Below are 20,617 nucleotides of genomic sequence, written 5' to 3'. Positions count from 1 at the left end.
TGAAAATACGCTCGGTGGCATTGTATGTAACACACACGCGATGTTGTATTGCCTGGGTGGTAGAATGAAATGATTTTCTTTCAGTTCTTTTCAAGAGGCAAATGCAGTACGTTAAAATAAATATGGAGCCAGATCTTGTTGAAGACCTTCTAGTTAAGCCATTCTTAAGACGAACTGTAGAAGAAAAGCTTTTGGTCACAAAAATGCAAGTTCCTCGATCAAAGCTATAAAATCTCAAGTCAACGTTTGTCAGAGGCAGTGCTTCGAAAAATCCTTTTCTAAAAAGAAGCCTGAACGTTTCCTCGTTCAGTTACAAGCCCTCCTTTTTGAGCGATCCTTCGCTCAATTTCAACTTGTACCTGAAGCACGTTCAATTTCAACCAACGGTTCAAAGCATAGCGAATATGAAACGAGCTGCGTGCAACGTTGCTTTCCGCAGAAGGACCACCGCTTCGGCGTTCAAGTCCGCCGTACAATCTTCTGTCGGCAATCACGTACCATTTTTCGTTTGCGTTCATGATCGACCGAAAAAACAGTCAATCAGTTTGAAGCAGTGTTGGAATTGTCAGCAAAATATCAATTTCAAATGCGATACGTTTTCGCCTCTGAACTTTCTGTCGCTCGTTACACACGCTGATAAATCCCGATTGAACTTCGAGGTGCATGAAAACGAACTTGCATGAACTCGATTTGCCGCAACTCACCGATGCACGGATACGGAAACAATCAGATCGTTTTTTCTCTCTTTTTCTTTATATCACATTCGCTCATGATATACCGAGAGCACATATCCTCAATGAAATATCATGGAATGATTCGGGATATTGTTCGACGAAATATCGATCTTTACCCGCTCTTCAGCCAGATAACTGATTATACATTTCAATTACGACAAGTGCAATGAAGGTGCTGATGGGTGGTTCTAATGTAGGGCTTTCTAGTAGTTGCATTAACAGCCTCCTTATCCCACTGCATCAGGGCAAATATGTCGAGGAATGAAGAAACGACATTGCGATTTACGACGCAAGTATGAAAAAGATTGCAAATAATTGTTTACGAATTAAGCACGTGCGGTACAAGCTTGAAGCTGACAAATTTCACAATGCACTTCGGGCAGCACGTCAGACCAATACTGGGTCAAAATCGAACGAAAAAAGAAGGGTTTTGAAAGCAGTTAGGTTGTTTTCAGATCAAAACGAGGTGAGCTGGTAGAATAAACACGACTCATTTTTAAGAAGCTATTTTGAAAATGCTATTCTGGGAATTACTTAATCAATGGTGTCAAATGTGCAAGTGCATATAGTAATTAAAGTTCGAGAGTCATTTCTGTCCGCTGGAATAGGGTTAATTATCTATCAAACAGATGAAAAGAATAAATGTTTTTTTCTAGCAAAGCATATATATGCTATAACAACAGCAGCTTAAAAAGGTTAATAAAACGCACGGCAATTCAATGGCATGAGTTATCATTCTTTTCTACAGCTTTTTCGATTTTAAACCGTTTAATTGGTTTCGATTATTATCCATTCCTCAAAAACTCGCATCCAATTGCTGTCACAGCCGTAAATGCACGTCGAATCTGCAAGACTTCCAAACAACTACTAACAAAATCCTCACCCGAGCCGCTCGGGCCGGGCGATTGAGTGAAAGGAAAAATATCGAAACCGAATATCAATATGAGTTCGCGCGTTCGTTGATATGGGCTACCTGTTATCAACGTAGAAAAAGCACGAAGGCGACACGATGGTCGAATGATTCGAATCCCGAGTACGTTTCGCTCGCATGTGAGATGGAGACAAAAATATCCTCTACGAGGCCAGCTGAAACTGATTCTCGTATGGTGTTTTCGTGAACTTTTAGATCGCATATCCTGGATGATCTTCTTGTGCGAAGTTCTTCGGCGATTTTTCATTGCATTGAGCGGGGAGTGAACTTTTTTTTATCATGATTATTCCAACACTGGTTTGAAGCATTCTTACGTTTGAGGCTCATGTGCTGGTGGTATGCTATTGCACCTACAGTGCCAATTTTTACTAACCGGGACCTCATTCGTAATGAATTAACCAACGCTTATTTCAATTATCTGCGTCGAATATCGCTCAGCAGTAGAGTTTGTGAGTGATATTCAATATTCATCATTCAAGCCACGTGGTAATGGCTTAATGAGTAAGATATTATTTCTCGCAACATCGGCGGGGAAGAACATAGGGTGGAACAGGGCTAGTTGGTTACGGGGTTAGTAGGTCAATGAGGATATCTTCAAACCTACGCATCGAAAAAATTGTGTTTTTTCACATATCATTTATTTAAAATAATTGTGTTTTATGGGTGATATAATTAGATAAGCAAAGAAACTAAATGACAATAAGGGGAGCTGCGTAGCCGCAAGGTTACAGAGTCCGCTTTGTCAAGCGGATGGTCATGGGTTCGAATCTTAGTAGAATCAGGCCATCCGATGTCAAAAAGGACTTAAGCATGGGTTTATTCTCAGACTTACTCTTCCTTTACGCTGAAATATACAAATACCTTTGCGTGACTTCCTCTTAACAAAAAATAAGTCCCTCTTATCAATAAAACTGGTCAGAAGGACGCACGACGAAATTTCTCTAGGGAATTATAATTGGTGATATTTGGCAAGAGGAACGAGTATCGGTATAGTAGAACAGTAAGCGTGTAAGAAAGAGTAGCACATTACACACAAGCAATGATGAACAATGATAATAAGCATGCCACTTCTCAATAGAGGTATTGGTATTAACAGAAGTGCGGGATACAGCAGACACCCGGGCGTATCTCACAATAGATCTACGATTCTGGTCGCAGTGAGGAAGCCCATACAGGAAAAAAAAATGACAATAAAGTGCAGTTGTGGAAATTGTGATTCTAAGAAAATGTTTATCGTTGTCCTTCGATTTTTAAATAAAGAATAAAAAACACCCGTTTTCTAATGACAATTCGCCCAATAACACATCTTGATCAGGTTTGAACAGGAATGCATTTAAAAAATGAAGGACAACGATAAACATATCTTAAAAACCACGTTTTGCTCAGAAAATTACTCTCTTTCAGCTGATCTATATTAATCAGAAAACTATAAAAACTTTAGAATTGCGAATTTCGGTTCGAGTTTTCAATTTGGTACGTGTTTTCTTTGACTAAGTGTCCATCCAAAGCATCTGTCAATTTCAACGTATACACTAAAGTCGCTTCTTACGCGGAGGATACATGCCACGTAAAAGGAAACCGCGTAAAAAAGAATCGCGTAAATTCCGGAATCCGCATGAAAAAACGCGTAAATTCCGGCAGCATAAATTCCGTAATCCGCGAAAAAACGCATAAATTCCGGGATCCCTGTTGAAATGACCACGTAAAAAATCGCATAACAGGCGACCTTAGTGTAGACCTGTGCGCCGACCATATCATCGGCGGCGGCGGCGTTGAAAACATTCTACCTCGGCGGCGGTCGGCGCGCCGGCGTGACGCTGTTGGCTTTTGTCAGCGGCGGCGGCGGCGGCGGCGTGTGTCGGTGTGACACTAAATACCAGTTATAAATATTGCGCATAATTTGTGCTTTGTACTCTCATGTTCGTAATTTTTTTAATTCAACGTTCATAAATAAAAATGTATGGGTCAGGGTTGACAGGATGTCAAAAATAGAAAAATATGTAAAAAATCAATTGAACAAACAATTAAAAACCAGAAAATAATAAACCAAGCAGAGAAGGTACTAACAAGTGTAATTACCAAAAAAATCATCAACGAGCTCACGATAAAAAATTGCAAGGAAAACTATTCCCAGAGACGTTCAGTTTAGGAAAAAATATGAATATAATATAATATAATAATTTTTCGATATGTTCATTTTGATTAACTGTAGACCTACTTTGGGAAAATTCTAAAATTTACGTTAGAGGGTCGTTTTCAACTTTCATATATTTTGTTAGGTTACCCATGGAAAAGCTGAAAAAAGGGAAACTCTTTTCATTTCGAAGTTCCTCGTTAAACTCCACAGATTCTTTATTTTCTATTACGACTTATGGAACATATTCATTATCATTACTATTTGCAAAATTTTTGTTTGTTTTAAATAGTGTTTAAAAAAGCAACAAAATCACATGAACTATATGATGTCATTTCCATGAGTTACGCGTTTAAATATGACGGGTCGAAAGTGATCCATTCTGACCGAAAAGTTTGCAAATATTATTATAGTAGTGGAAAATAGCTGAAAGTGTTTTTTTCGATGCCTTAACGTTCAAGCAACAAAGTAACGAGAAATCAGCAAAAAAAAATACAGTCGTTTTCTTTTTGATAATTTTGATTGGTATGAAATCCATCGTGAATTTGGCAAAAATACATAATCGATGTTAAAAAAAGTATCCACAAAAATCTCTGTTTCAGCGCAATATGATCAAATATTTAATTTGCCCTAAATTTTAAGCAAAATCCCGAAAATTGATCTCCAATAAAACTTAGTAAGAGCGGGGGCCTAGTGTGGTTGGTAACGTCTCCGTCAACCACGCTCGACGCCTGGGTTCGAATCCCACCGCCGACATAGGTGTCGATGGTTGTGAGGTGGCGTGATCCACTCACAACCAACCCAACTGGTCTAGATTCAATCCTAGCCGACACCGGGAGATTTTCTGAGGCGAAAAATCTCTGGGATCACGCCTTCCATCGCATGAGGAAGTTAAGCCGTTGGCGCCGGTCCGTTAATAAACGGGTCGTGAGTTAGGGTCCTGGGTGTGGAGTCGCCTCCCTGGGCGTCGGTGATTGGCCACAACAGTGGCGGAACTAGACCGACGGAAAATAAACGAGAATAAAAAAAAAACTTAGTAATCTAAAGAAAACTAAAGTCTTTGCAAAAAAAAAAAATATTCACGAAGCAAACTGGCTCCGTGCAAATCATTGTTAAAGACATTGATATTTTTGATTTCATCCGATAAAAAAAACTAAAGTCTATATTTAATGTCAAATAGTGTATCAAATTTCCACAAATTAAAATAATTTTCACTTGGGGAATTTTCGTTTATACATGTTTATACAATACTACTACTTAACGAAGTGACACTGCGTGAGGCCACCATGCAAAAAAGCGTTATGTAGCCAAATTCCGCGTTACCTTATATACGAGTGTTCCCTTATCGGCTGTGATTTGCGGTATTTCTATAATCGGAAAAATCCAGCATACACAATCCCTATCGGTGCGGTGATATTTCCTCGGCGGCGCGCCGAGTCCAAATCATCGGCGGCGGCGGCGTGCGTAAAAGTGTCGGCGGCGGCGGCGCGGCGTGGCGGCGCACAGGACTACCTTAGTGTACTTTTCGTCAAGCAAGAGAGAGTAACACTTTTTTCATCCAATTATGAGTAGCTTTTGCGAACGTCTAGGCGAAAAACTGAAAACGGTTTGACTTCCGCCTATACGCTACAGACTGCCGTAAATGCATTGGTGGAGGAAAACTGAATTGTCCTTTCGAAATAAAAATGGTCACTTTACCCCACTTTCTGATCAACTTCTTCCCTACCTGAGGGGCTGCCCAATCTACCCACCGCTAAAAATAGATAAAATACACTAAAGCCTTTTTACGCGTATTTCGGAATTTACGCTGATTTCAGAACTTAGGCGGTTTTTACGCAAATTTCAGAATTTACACGTTTTGCCTTTCTCCTAGAAAGCTATAGCAATCACTGGAAAACCCAAAGGTATAAAAATGGCCGAATGTCATATACCACTAGACCACTTTCGACGAACTGAGCATTTTCTGTATATATGTATGTATGTGTGTATGTGTGTATGTGTGTGTGTATGTGCAACTTTTTTTTCTCACTCACTTTTCTCAGAGATGGCTGAACCGGTTTTCATAAAATAAATTGCAAATGAAAGGACTAGTTGTGCCATAGGTTGCTATTGAATTTCATTGTCATCGGATTTTTAGTTTAGAGGTTATGTATCAAAATGTAAAAATCACGAAACATCAATATCTCAGAAACTACATAACCGATTTCAATAAAACTGGTTTTAAATGATTGGGCTGTCTCCAAAACCCTTAACTTTTAAATTTCGTTATGATTGAACATATGGTTCAAAAGTTATGTAAACAAAAGTTATCCTGAAGTTGTTTAAACTCACTCATTTTGCTCAGAGATGGCCGAGCCGATTTTCACAAAATTAGTGTCAAATGAAAGGTCTAGTTGCCCCATAGGTTGCTATTGAATTTCATTGTAATCGGATTGTAACTTTGTCCGTTGTTCATAAAAATGTGAAATCACATAATGAAAGTAAGCATATTGACTTTCTCCTAACGATCACTGGCAACTTTTTTTTCTCACTCACTTTTCTCAGCGATGGCTGAACTGATTCCAATGAAATTAATTGCAAATGAAAGGTCTAGTTGCCTTATAAGACCCTATTGAATTTTATTGTAATCAGATTTCTAGTTTAGAGGTTATGTATCAAAATTTAAAAATCACGAAACATCAATATCTCAGAAACTGCCCAACTGATTTGAATTTTATGAAGATCAACATGTGGTTCAGAAGGTATGGAAAGAAACGTGTTCTGGATACTATTTAATCTCACTCATGTTTCTCAGAGATGGTTGAACAGATTTGCATAATATCAGTGTCATATGGAAGGTCTTGTTGCCCCATATGACCCTAATGATTTTTTTGCAAACGGACTTTGCCTGTTATGTTTAAAAATGTGAAATCCAGCTATTGAAAGAAACATATTCCGAAGACTACTTGGACTCACTTACTTTTCTCAGAGATGGTTGACCCGATTCCCACAGAATTGGTATCAAATGAAAGGTCTAGCTGCCTCATAACACGCTATTGAATTTTGCTGTAATCGGATTGTAACTTTGTCTGTAATGTATCGAAATGTGAAAATCACGAAACTTCATTATCTTAGAAACTACACAACCGATTTGAACAATATTGATATCAGATGAACGGGCTAGTTAAGGGCTAACTGATGAATTATGATTGAGCACGTGGTTTCAAAGTTGAGCTGCCCTATACGTTACATTTTCATTTGATTGTAATCAAACTTAAGCAACCGTTATGTATTAAATTGTTAATTAAACAACGAAAGTCTATTATCTCAAGTATTACACGACTTATTTGAACATAACTAGTGTCATACAAACGAGTCATCTCTCAAACTTACAAATAACAAACTTCATAACAATTTGATATGTGGTTCAGAAGTTATGGAAAGTAAAAAAAATAAAGGGACTATTCAAAACTATACCTGCTTTGATCAATATATGTGGCCTCAACATAATTTAAATATGTTATCGTTCAATTTAAACGTTTCTGGTATTGCTGGTGATTGAATTTTTCGAAATTAAGTCAAATTTCAAATTTTATACTTCAGTTACAACATCAATATTTTAGTACCCAAAGACTGAATATTCCTTTATTGGATTGCAGCGTTCATGTAAATCTATTTTTACAAATAATAAGTTCAAATGAGAAAGGCTGGGTCTGACCGCTAGGTGGGTTAATTAAGGTTTTTTCTCTGGGCGATCGCTTGACTATATCCAGCAGTCAAGTTGACTGCGGAAGGCGTTCGCATTCGTGTTTCAACAGTCAACTTCCGATCCTTTGAAAAGCACTGGGCGGAAATATACGCGATTATAAAATGCACGAATACGTGTCCAGGGCTAGTAGCGAGTCACTTTTTAGTGACTTTGTCACTATTTTGAGCCTAGTCACTAAAAAGTCACTATTTACGTTAAAAAGTCACTAAAGTCATTATTTTACGACAAAATGGTCACTAAAGTCACTTTTTAAGCTTTAAATGTATAAATTAACAATTGTTGTATTGCAACATACATTAGAAAGCTTGCTTCTCATTTACAGAATATTTGGACAGTTCGGTTTATAAGGCATTTTTGTTAACTTTTCCATCATAGAAGTATCATGCCAGGCAATGTTTTCAAATTTCTAATCGAAGTGAACAGTGCAGAATAGCTACGAACGAATTGTCTAAGAGCTGCAAAGGAATCTAAAGGTTTATTCTACAAGCTACTCGCGTCTTAAACCAGTGTTGTGCGTGAAATTCCGTTTGTAGTTTGATTTGCTTGTCTCAAATCAACTGTTCCTCCTGGTTGAAGTGGATTCAAAAATTTCAAGCTTATATTGTGCATAGTCGTGTTAAGGTCCCAATTCGTAGGATTTTGCTTTCAATCATCCGAACCTACCGGTGTTTACCAGATACCATTTCGAAATTCCATAATGATAACCCGTTCTACGCATATTTGTCCCATGCTCCAGATCAAACAAACGAGTGTTTAGTGGGACGAATTTGATTAGAAAATGTCCAGTGGGTTAAATATGCGTGGAAAATCATTGATGGGACAAACAGGCTTAGTATTGTTTTTGCAGATTTTCAGAACGAACAATGCTATTTTTAATATATATTGAAAAACCCCTGCCTTAGTTAGCTTAACCATCTTCAAACGCTTTTCGAAGCTGTCACAGGCGGCACGGACTCCCAGATTTTCTGGATAACCGCTTTACAAGTTGGAGATTTTGTAAAAAAAAGTTTATTGAGTTGAGATCAGATGAACTTAACGGCAATTTATTTCTATTCAAAAAGTCCCTCGAATTGTCCCTATACCAACCTTGAGTCAAGTTCGCAGTATGCGCTGATGCACCGTCTTGCTAGAACATATAGTAATTAGCTCTTAAGAGTTTTCCAAGACACGGGGTAACGTTTTTTTTCCGAAACTACCGTTTTATAATAAACAGCATTGAATTCGGCGTCTTTGTGTATGAAAATCAGAGGAAGTTTACTCGCTTGCAAATTGCTCCCGAGACCATCACTAAAGCTGTACTCTGCAATCGAGGAACACTCCTTTAGAACTCTGAAATGTTGTCTCTTGCTGCTGCCCACATTCGATTGTTTTGTGTAACCAGTCACACTCCAGGCCAAATAGTTTCTCATCAGAAACAATGAACTCGCGAACAGTGAGTTGTGAAAGTATCATTTTCACTCTATCGAGCCTCTTTTTCTAAAAGAATCGGCCAAAATATTGTGGATCGATTCAATAGATATACTCAGATGGGTGGGAATTACAAACTAAACGTTATCATTTCGCCGGACACGCTTCTTCATAACAGTCACAATTTTACGACTTGCTGATCGTGGCCGACAGAATTTTCAACGATAGCCAAAGAGAATGTTTCCTTGTATTTTTCGATGGTTTAATAAACGAAATCTCGCCTAGCTTAACATGATTTGAGATGTTTGAATATTGTGCAAGGGCAGTCACTGACCAAAAATCGTTTTACTACGACTTTCCGGATTTGTTACATCGCACATCAAGAACTAAATACAACTGACAGACCACCAACACACCAATGCGTATTCGAGAGTGCATACATTCGTTCACGTACTTTCATTAACACTTATAACTCGAAAACTTGTATTCGAATATATTGAACAAGGTGTTATTACAACCATTTCAATGTGAAATTATGATACAGATTTTAGTTGGACTCTTTTTCTATGCGAACAAATCATTGCACATCCTATGTTCTAAAGACATAAATTTCAGATAAAATTCAATTCATTTATGGTTCAACAATAAATTTCAAAACTCTCTTGTATATTTTTGGTCACAATTTTGTCACTATTTAGTCTCTATTTGGTCACTATTTAAATGAAAAAAGTCACTAAAGTCACTATTATTTTGCTCCAAGTTCGCTACTAGCCCTGCCGTGTCTGAAAAGAAATTATCGACACGCAAATAAATGCATTTTTTGTGATAGTCAGGCAGAACTTAAAGCCCTGAATTTTCCTTTCTGCCACTCCAAACTAGATTGGGAATGCATCCTGTCGCTCTGACAGTTAGCCATGAAAAACCAGGTTAACTTATACTGGGCTCCTGGTCATTGTGGAACCGAAGGAAACGAGAAGGCTAACTTACTAGCCAGACAAGGGTCATCCACTAACTTTGTTGGCCCAGAACCTTTCTGTGGAGTCTTCCCGAGCGCTCTAAAAGCTGAACTCGGTGAATGGGAGAAAGTGACCCTCAAAGCAAACTGGGGTGTCATAAGCGGATTACGACAGTCGAAAAGATTCATAGAGCCAAATCGCGAGAAGAGCCTCGTGCTGCTCAGGTTAAATAAGAAAGACCTTAGGACATTTACAGGTCTTATTACAGGGCAGCTTTTTACTAGAGGAAGTGCCGCTAAAACAGCTGGCTTTACCACTATCGCTGCTTATATCACTGCTGCTGCTGCTAAGTAAGGATTGTAGTCGCTATCTAGAATGAATATGAACAGTTTCGGCTGAAACAGGCTCTTATATGGGCCATATAGTACATTCAAAATTACTATTTCTATAATCCTGTTGACCGTGCAAACATATAACAATCAATTAGATCATTTAAGGGCTGCATTTTAACAAGGATTGACTATTCTCAATAGTATAGCTACTTGCATATCAAGGTTTGACATTTTTAAAGATTTAATTATGCAAAAGCTTAATCTTGACAATTTCTGAGGTTTGGTTATGCAGATAACAAAGGCTGTTCGGGTGTTGCATATTACTGAAGGAAAACATAATTCAGTTCGTTCTGAGGCATGGAGATGAAGTCAAATTTATAACTGGTCCAACATTTAAAATCAAGTGTAATAAATGAAAGAGAAAATATTACCTCTTCCATCAAACATTTAATTTATCCCTGGGCAAAAGTAAAACCTTGAGGATGCTTGATTGCATTCTAGGTCCCAAGACTTGTATGCGTTTTTACAAATCAATGAAAAATGCACACGAGTGTTACTTAGTTGTGATGTTGCAGACCAAAGCCAATTGAGTCATACAGTCCCTCTACAATTATGGGTCAGTCAACGTGTTGTCTGAATGTTCAAAAATGGATATAAAATCGGAAAAATTATCAACTAAGAATGTTTTACTATCTATCTCTGTGTTTTGATGTGTATTTTCGATCAACAATTAATTCACTGCAGTTGATGCGTGTAAATCGGTTAGAACGGTAAATATCCCTTACATAGCAAAAGACACAATTATGGGTCAATTTTGGCATTCAAAATCATTTAGTCTATAATATCGTCAAAATACATAACACAAGTTATTTTATTGTTGTAAAAGCTTAATAATAAGTTATTTTATTCAGTCCTGATGCATTATCATGTAAAAGTAATAAAAATAACCAAAATATGGACTGACCCACAATTATGCACTGCCGAATGTAACATTGCTACAATTATGGGTCACTTCACTTATTGCACCGAGCAGAGTTATAATTTTTAGGGATATTTTCAACTTTAAATCATTTCAATCGTATTGATGAGATTACAAGTGAGTTATAAAAAATATCACTGATAATGAAATTTGTTCAGTTTCGTGAGAACAGGCGTATTTGCGTAAAAGTGACCCATAATTGTAGCTGACCCATAACTGTGGAGGCACTGTACAAACAGTATCTTTGTGAGCAAAACTTCAGATTTACCGGGAACAGCAGCTATGTCACTCTAAATATCAAAAACAGGCACGCCCACACGCTTTTCATTGTTCTTAAGTCGTGAATTGAAAAATTAATATAATAAATGCTATAAATTATAAAATAAACTAGCTGACTCGGCAAACTTCGTACCGCCGCACAGTGGGGCAAATTGGTCCGTTGGCGCGACAAAATCTCATAACTCCTTAACAGTTGTTTCCACAGTGTTATTGTCTTCGGCAATGTTGTTCACCATAAAAACATCTTTTTGAAAAATGTATTCGGGCAGCTTTGATTTTTTTCTACAGATGGTGAGAACATATATCTTCTGAATAAATGATGCTAGCCATTTTGTTTCTTCGGGAAAGTTGTTTATATCATCAATTGACATAAAGTTGTCGAACATAATACAACTGCAGGACGGACCGTTAACGAGATAAAATTATTTTCATTATTCATAAACCCAAAATTTCAGTAACGAATCATAGCTGGGACTTAAGTACATATGTTTCAATTTCAGATATATTCGAATTTCCGATTCATCATGAAATGAATTATTGGAAGTTTGTAGTTGCCTTTGTATAGTTTTTTGCCAACCTATGATGTGTCATAATTTTTGAGAAAGAATATAAAATATAATTTTAATGTTATTGTTTGTGACAAAATATTTCAGATAGGAACGTTGTTCAATTAAAGATTAGATGGTCATGTTTCCTTTCTAAGAGCTCCTATTGTTATATTTTATTCCATTTGGCATAGATACTAAACGCTTACTTCTGTTTAAGACACTGTTCATCCGATAAAAAACTGTTTCCTAGCACTAATAATTATTTCTGAGGGGTCTTCATACTAGTGGACGTCAGTTTTGAAAGACCCCCAAACAGAATTATGGTCATGTTGCATACACCGGCATTCAGCAAAGCCTATTGTAGGAAAAACATCGATACGGACCCTGCTGATTAACGATTTTTCACATGAATTGACATAGAAACAGTCGTTGCGAAAACTCGAATTACTCAGTAAGTCGCAACTAGTAGCAGCTGATTTTTTGTTTGGTACTAGCCAATACATTGTATTTTAGTACAATAATAATGTCATAGCTGAACAACGTAGAACTTTATGTTTTTCATATTGCCGAAAATGAGGAAAAATTACAAAAAAAACTTGTTTTACATACTATGCCTCCTTCGAACCTATTTTTAACAAAACTGTCTTAATATCATATTTCCTTTTAGTTTATACTCTATTTTATCAGGATCATATTTTTTTTTTTTAAATAGTTTATTTGACACGGCACGATACAATTTATGTTTAACTGAGCCAAGTACAATTTTTTTTAAATTCTAAATTAGCAGGGAAAAGAGGGAGGCCTTTTTTTTATTCTCGCGGCCGACTACGAGCTAGTGGGGATTTAAGGTGAGAGGAGGGGTGTTACAATTTTGTTTTTAACTATTTTATATTACAGAATGTATTCATTTGTACGTGGCTAACCAGTGATGTTCTATTTGAGCAGTTTTGGTCTGAGGTGTCTGCGTAAACATAGAGATGCCGAGTCTTCGTTTTAGTGTCACCAGCCGGGTGTATCATTCTCTTTCAGTTTGTGACAGAAATTGTATTCTAGCAAATAGATAAAAGAAATCAAATTTTAATGCCAGCATTTTTTATAAACCCGTATAGCTGTGTCATGTACTGGAGATCACCGCTTCCCAGAATGTCTCTAACGGGTACGTTCGGTTGTTTTCCTCGGGCCCGAAGGGAATCTATAAGCTCAGACCTAACACCACAGTATTCGGTACACGACCAAACAACATGCTCGATGTCATGGTAGCCATCGCCACAAACGCAGTGATTACTGTCTACAAGCCCTATACGAAAGAGATGCGTGTTTAACGTGTAGTGATTGGACATAAGTCTGGACATCACGCGAATGAAGTCCCGACCTACATCCAACCCCTTGAACCATGCTTTCGTCGATACCTTAGGAAAAATGGAATGTAGCCACCGTCCTAGTTCATCTGAGTTCCATGATGATTGCCAACTGTTGAGTGTTCTCTGACGCAAAATGCTATAAAATTCATCATAAGCAATTGGTCTTTCATAAATATCGCCATCAATAGCACCCACCTTAGCTAAAGAGTCAGCCTTTTCGTTACCCGGAATCGAGCAATGAGAAGGGACCCACGCTAAGGTAACCCGGTAATTTTTATCTGTTAAAGCACTTAAAAACCGCCGTATTTTCCCCAGGAAATACGGGGTGTGCTTCACAGGCTTCATTGATCGCAGAGCCTCAATGGCACTGAGACTATCTGTGAAGATGAAGTAGTGATCTATGGGTAGGGTTTCGATGATTCCGAGAGAGTACTGAATAGCAGCAAGTTTTGCGACGTACACGGAAGCAGGAGCACCGAGTTTGTAGGAGGCGGTAAAATTTTCGTGAAAAACACCGAAGCCAGTGGACTCATCTAGATAAGATCCGTCAGTGTAAAACCTTTTATCATAACTAAAATGTTTAAACTTATTGGAAGAAATCTTAGGGATCTCTTGGGGTCGCAATTGATCCGGGATACCAGAAATGTCTTGTTTCATGGTGGTGTCGAAGAATATAGCATTATTAGAAGTATCTAAAAGTGCGACATTGGAGGAATCGTATGAAGAAGGATTAATATCTTGAGCCATATAGTCAAAATATAAAGTCATAAATCTGGATTGAGATTGAAGGTCGACCAACCTCTCGAAATTTTCAATTACTAATGGGTTCATAACTGTGCATCGAATTAGCAACCGGTAAGAGAGATTCCAAAAACGATGTTTCAACGGAAGAATACCCGCTAACACTTCAAGACTCATCGTATGGGTCGACTGCATGCAACCCAAGGCAATACGCAAACAACGATATTGTATTCTCTCTAATTTTATAATGTGTGTGTTCGCGGCGGAGCGAAAGCAGAAACAGCCGTACTCAAGAACTGACAATATCGTTGTTTGGTATAACCTTAGAAGGTCTCCTGGGTGAGCACCCCACCAAGTTCCGGTAATCGTACGAATAAAATTAATCCTCTGTTGGCATTTTTGTGTCAGATACCTAATATGACGAGCCCAGGTGCATTTAGAGTCGAACCAGACCCCGAGATATTTAGCGACTAAAACCTGAGAGATCGTTTTACCCGTTAGTAAAAGCTGCAGCTGAGCTGGGTTATGCTTCCTAGAAAAATCGACCAGCTCAGTTTTCTCCGGAGAGAATTCGATACCCAGCTTAAGAGCCCATTCAGACAAATTGCCTAAGGTATCTTGCAATGGTCCTTGCAGATCGCTAGCCTCGCTACCAGTAATGGATACAACGCTATCGTCTGCAAGTTGCCTTAGCGTGCATGAATTTGCAAGACATTCATCGATGTCATTGACGTAAAAATTATATAAGAGAGGACTTAAACATGAGCCCTGGGGGAGGCCCATGTAACTAATTCGGGAAGTTGTCGAATCGCCATGTGAGAAATACATATGCTTTTCTGACAACAAATTGAGCAAAAAGTTATTCAAATTTGGTGAAAGTCCCTGCGAATGAAGTTTCTCGGTTAAAACTTCTACAGAGACAGAGTCAAAAGCCCCCTTAATATCCATGAACGCAGAAGCCATTTGCTTTTTTCGAGCAAAGGCTAGTTGAATTTCAGTAGAAAGCAACGCTAGGCAATCGTTCGTCCCTTTGCCCCGGCGAAAGCCAAATTGAGTATCTGAAAGTAACCCGTTTGTTTCGACCCATTTGTCTAACCGTAACAGGATCATTTTCTCCATTAATTTTCGGAGGCAAGAGAGCATCGCAATCGGCCTATATGAATTGTGATCAAAGGCAGGTTTCCCGGGTTTCCGAATAGCAATGACTTTTTAACTTGTCTTTTTGCAGAGTCGAGTAGATTCTTCAACAGGTTGAATTTTATTCTATCTAACCCTGGAGCCTTATTGTTGCACGACAGGAGAGCCATTGAAAATTCCAACATCGAAAATGGAGGCTCTTCCGTAGTTACTAATAACGCGTCGCGAAAGGTTTTCTGTTCCGGTACAGAGTCCGGACAGACCTTTTTGGCAAAATCGAGTATCCAGCGATCTGAATACTCCTCGCTTTCATTCGAAACGTCACGGTTCCGCATGCGCCTGGCGGTATCCCAAAGTGCTCATCGCTGTTTCCCTCGACAACGCGTTCACGAACCGCCGCCAGTACCCGCGTTTTTTCGCCTTTACTGAGCTCTTCATCTGCCTGCCCAGTGCCTCGTACTTTCGAAGCAGGTTGACAGTGCCGCACTCCCGGTAGTCCTTATACGCCGCGGACCTTCGCGCGTACAGCTCAGAGCACTCTTTGTCCCACCATTTGTTGGGAGGGCGCTGTCTAATCGTCACCCCGGGTATCGGTTTCGTCTGAGCTTGAGTCGCGGCGTCGATTATCAAGCCAGCTAAGAACGCGTATTCTTCCTCCGGAGGAAGTTCCTCGTGAGTCTCGATAGATTGCGCTATAATAGACTCATAACACTTCCAATCAATATTACGTGTAAGGTCGTAGGAATTATTGATTGGGTTCGGGGGAGTTGAACCATTAGCAATTGATATAACGATTGGAAGATGATCACTACCGTGGGGATCGTTGATTACTTTCCACTGGCAATCTAGCGCTAGTGATGTCGAGCAGAGGGATAGGTCAAGCACGCTTTCACGTGCTGGAGGATTAGGTACACGTGTCGCTTCCCCAGTATTCAAAACTGTTATATTGAAGTCGTCGATCAAGTTACAGATTAAAGAAGATCGGTTGTCGTCGTACAGCGACCCCCATAGCGAACAGTGAGAATTAAAATCTCCCAATATCAAAAAAGGCGCGGGAAGCAACTCTGCTATATCAGTGAGATGCCTCTGTTCAATCCGCGCGGATGGAGGGATATATAACGAAACAAGGCATAGGTCTTTTCCATTCATATTCGTTTGAATGGCAACGACTTCAATATGCGAGATCGAGGGGAGGTCGATTCGGAAGAAGGAATAGCACTTTTTAATCCCTAAAAGTACCCCTCTACCATGTGAGTCTTGATCTCGACGAATAATGTTAAAATCGTGGAAATTGAATTGATCGTTTGAATTGAGAAAGGTTTCACAGACTGCAAATGCGTCACAATTGTATGTATTTATTAAATGAGAAAATAGATCGAATTTGGGGATGATACTTCTGCAATTCCATTGTAATACAGTGATAAAATTCCTAACCTCTTTCGCCGTATTAGTCATCGAAAGATATGATAGCTGAAATGAGGGGCCAAGTTGCTGCTAGTTGCTTCAAAAAGGTTTTCACTGTAGGAAGAAGGGCAAGAAGAATATTTTGTAGGGGATCTGGTATGTTGAATGTTTTAAATATCCAGTCCACAATATCAGAAAATTTTATGAACCCTGTTTCTTTTTTATCTTCTGATCGAGAAATGGTTGCACGAGGGGTTTTTGGTGCCCCAGGAAGCGGTGGGTACTCCTGGTTTGATTTAAAATTAAAACCGGGAGGTACTTGCTTCGGTTTTTCCTCACCGCTTCCTTTTTGTGTTGGTTTATTGGTCGTTCCGCTAGGGGTTGCGACCTTTGCGAGAAAGATTAGGAGAGTTGATCATTCTCCTCTTCCTAGATCCTTCTGGCATGGCATAAGAACACCCTTCGACGGGATCGTCAGATGTACCCTCATCGGTTAGCAAAAAGGAAAAGATGTGTCCTGTCGAGGGTGGCTCAGCACTCTTCAGCATTTCTGCAAAAGAGCGCTTTGATCGTTCCTTGAGGGAACGCTTGATTTTTTCCTCGCGCTGTTTGTACGCGGGACACGCCGAAAGGTCATGCCGAGTTCCCTTGCAGTAAAGACACTTTTCAGTATCCTCACTGCAAGCGGTTTCAGCATGATTGCCTCCGCACTTGCTGCAGCGTGCCTTGTTGCAGCAGTAGGTGGCTGTATGACCTAACTGCTTGCAGTTTTGGCAATGCATGACCCGCGGTACGAACAGGCGTACAGGCAGACGAACCCTGTCCAAAGAGATGTAGTTCGGCAGTGCGGATCCGGCGAATGTTACACGGAAGGAATCCGAAGGGAAGAATTTCTTCTTCCCTTCTTCGATGGATACTGAATGCAATTGCTTGACATCCAGTATCTTTACATCTTGAATCATGGGGTTCTTGAAGCAGCCAACCCCGTGACGCAAAATGTCATCGACCGTGAGGCTTCCTTCGGTAACCACACCGTCGATCTCCACGTCCTTGGCAGGGATGTACACGCGGTACTCTCTCGTGAAGAACTCGTAGCTAGCAATTGTGTTTGCTTGCCTCAAGCTACTCACAACAACTCGCAGTTTGTTCGGTCTAACCTTCGTAATTTCGGTTACGTCCGAATGCTGTTTTGCCAGGTCCTTGCCGATTTGAATAATATTTAGAGGCTTCTTTATGGGCCTGAAGTAAACTACGAACGGACCTTTCGAAGCATCTGGGTAAGCTTTCACCCGTGTTGCCGGTACCCTTGGTACGGGGCTAGGTAGCGGGGAAGGTAGAGGGGAATTGATGGGGGAGATCTCTATCTCTTCCCCATTTGTTTCCACATCCAGGAATAGTTGCATCTGCATGTCGTCCATTTTGCGGGAGCGTTACGCTCTACCGCACACAAACGATAAATATTCGAATGTGGGGGGGGGGGGGGTCAAGTAGTTGCTATTAAATTTTAAAAACAATTTTTCAAACTACAATGGATCAAAATAAAAAAAAGGCAGTAATACTTATACTAATAACAATAGTAATAATAATAATAATAATAATAATAATAATAATAATTATAATTATAATAATAACAATAATAATAACAATATTAATAATAATGATAAAAATTCTAAAGTGAATACTTCACCGAACGTCTAAGTCACGACCTCACGGCTGATAGTAGGATAAATCGAGCGTCTCCGCAGAACAAACAATGACGATCCAGCTTCGTGTTGTGACACAGTGGCCGTAGGTTCAAATTTCGTCGTGACGTCCAATAGACGAAGTAGATCTTCTAAGGCAATTTGTGTGAGTTTATGTTTTATGTAATAATTAAGAACCATTAGTAAAACATCCATTACAGACTAACTTTCTGCAAACTGAATGCAATCATTGCCGTCAAAAAAAATCTGAAACAAAAGGTATACAATGATGTTTTTATGTTATGATACATACGACTTAAAAACACATATCATTCAGCGTTTCAACTTGTCTTACCGTTTCGTCTAAAAACTCTCCGACATCCTCTTCTTCAAGTTGAGGTAAACTTTCTATAGAATTTTCAACTTCATTGTTAGCATCATCTGCAGAGGCGAAGTTACTATCGGTATTATGTACTTCGTTGCAATTCAAAACATCGTCTAGATTAATATTCTGGAAAAACATTGAATGTCATCTTCCAGCTCGATTTTTCACCGTTGCACATACTGTTACAGTAAAACTTTTATCACCACTGCAGAAAGATTCGCAAGAACTTCCGTTGAACAAAGTGGCACAAAATCTGATAAATTTCGTGATGCCATACCAGTTGCCGTGAATATTGCTTTTGTAGCAGGATTCTAGGTGTGGAACAACAATTAATGTTAATATATGATGCTAACCTTTTCGGAACGGATCAAATAGTGATGACGGGGTCTTCGTTTATGATTCATTCTATATATTAATCAATCGAACTATACACGGTCGTGACTCGATGGGTGCGATAAAAAAAAAAACAAACTGAAAACATGACAGCGTACCATCCCATCGTACCATCTATAAATACAACGAATGAGTATATGTACGGACCTTTCGAAGCATCTGGGTAAGCTTTCACCCGTGTTGCCGGTACCCTTGGTACGGGGCTAGGTAGCGGGGAAGGTAGAGGGGAATTGATAGGGGAGATCTCAATCTCTTCCCCATTTGTTTCCACATCCAGGAATAGTTGCACCTGCATGTCGTCCATTTTGCGGGAGCGTTACGCTCTACCGCACACAAACGATAAATATTCGAATGTGGGGGGGGGGGTCAAGTAGTTGCTATTAAATTTTAAAAACAATTTTTCAAACTACAATGGATCAAAATAAAAAAAAGGCAGTAATACTTATACTAATAACAATAGTAATAATAATAATAACAATAATAATAATAATAATAATAATAATAATAATAATTATTATTATTATAATAATAACAATAATAATAATAATATTAATAATAATGATAAAAATTCTAAAGTGAATACTTCACCGAACGTCTAAGTCACGACCTCACGGCTGATAGTAGGATTAATCGAGCGTCTCCGCAGAACAAACAATGACGATCCAGCTTCGTGTTGTGACACAGTGGCCGTATCCTACACGCGACCTTGTAGATGCCACTTGTAGTTGACTTCCACTCGCTCGATCGTATGGTGGTCCGTGCTGCTAGCGGGGTAACAGCGGTGCGGGAGAATTATTCTTGCTGATATATCAGCTGCGTATCAGATCACTGGCGGGGTAGCCTGCCCCTACCAGTGTGCAGAAGATGTTTCTGCCGATAAACTGCCGGCTATTGTTATCGCGCAGCACAAGAACTAATCGACAAAAAAAACACCCGTACGATAACTCGTGTATTGTTATTTTGCGAACTCAAACGGAGATGAACAATTTGCGTCTAATCGAGACGAGGTCTAATCGAGCAAAACAACGAATGATCAGGATCATATGAGTTAGCTAATTAATTTCTAAGTATTTGCATGCCCTACTGGAAAATATCTGTGAAAATTTTTTCTTCCATTTTACAAGCCTTGTAAATCCTCACTTTCACAATATTATAGCACATTTTCGAAATTATTTTTCAAAGTAAATTACCATGATGTAAGTAGAAAATAAAATGAGGCATGAAAACTGAATTTCGTTTTTTTGAGTTTTGTCGCGACTTTTCTGGGTTCTGCCCCACGGTGCGCCGCCTTGAGTTTTATTGACTGTTGTATTGCAAAAACTGAAATATCTAACTGCTGCTAAAAAACATACCTACGATATGTGTTGGCTTTAATTCGTTTTTAGTTTTTTTTTTCAATCCTGCGCTCGTAAAATTCTACGTTTTTATTTCATTGAACATTATGAAGCACCTTTCAACCATAATCA

General features: G+C 39.0%; 1 protein-coding gene across 5 annotated transcripts in view; it reads left to right on the top strand.

Moving 5' to 3' along the window:
- LOC129732463 (liprin-alpha-1) overlaps positions 1 to 20,617 on the top strand; it is a 1,274,109-nt gene that overhangs the window by 322,441 nt on the left and 931,051 nt on the right. The window lies entirely within an intron of this gene.

Source organism: Wyeomyia smithii, chromosome 3 (genome assembly GCF_029784165.1).
Source record: "Wyeomyia smithii strain HCP4-BCI-WySm-NY-G18 chromosome 3, ASM2978416v1, whole genome shotgun sequence".
Taxonomy (NCBI): domain Eukaryota; kingdom Metazoa; phylum Arthropoda; class Insecta; order Diptera; family Culicidae; genus Wyeomyia; species Wyeomyia smithii.
Note: the sequence above shows the minus strand (reverse complement) of the source record. Positions and strands in the feature narration are given on the sequence as shown.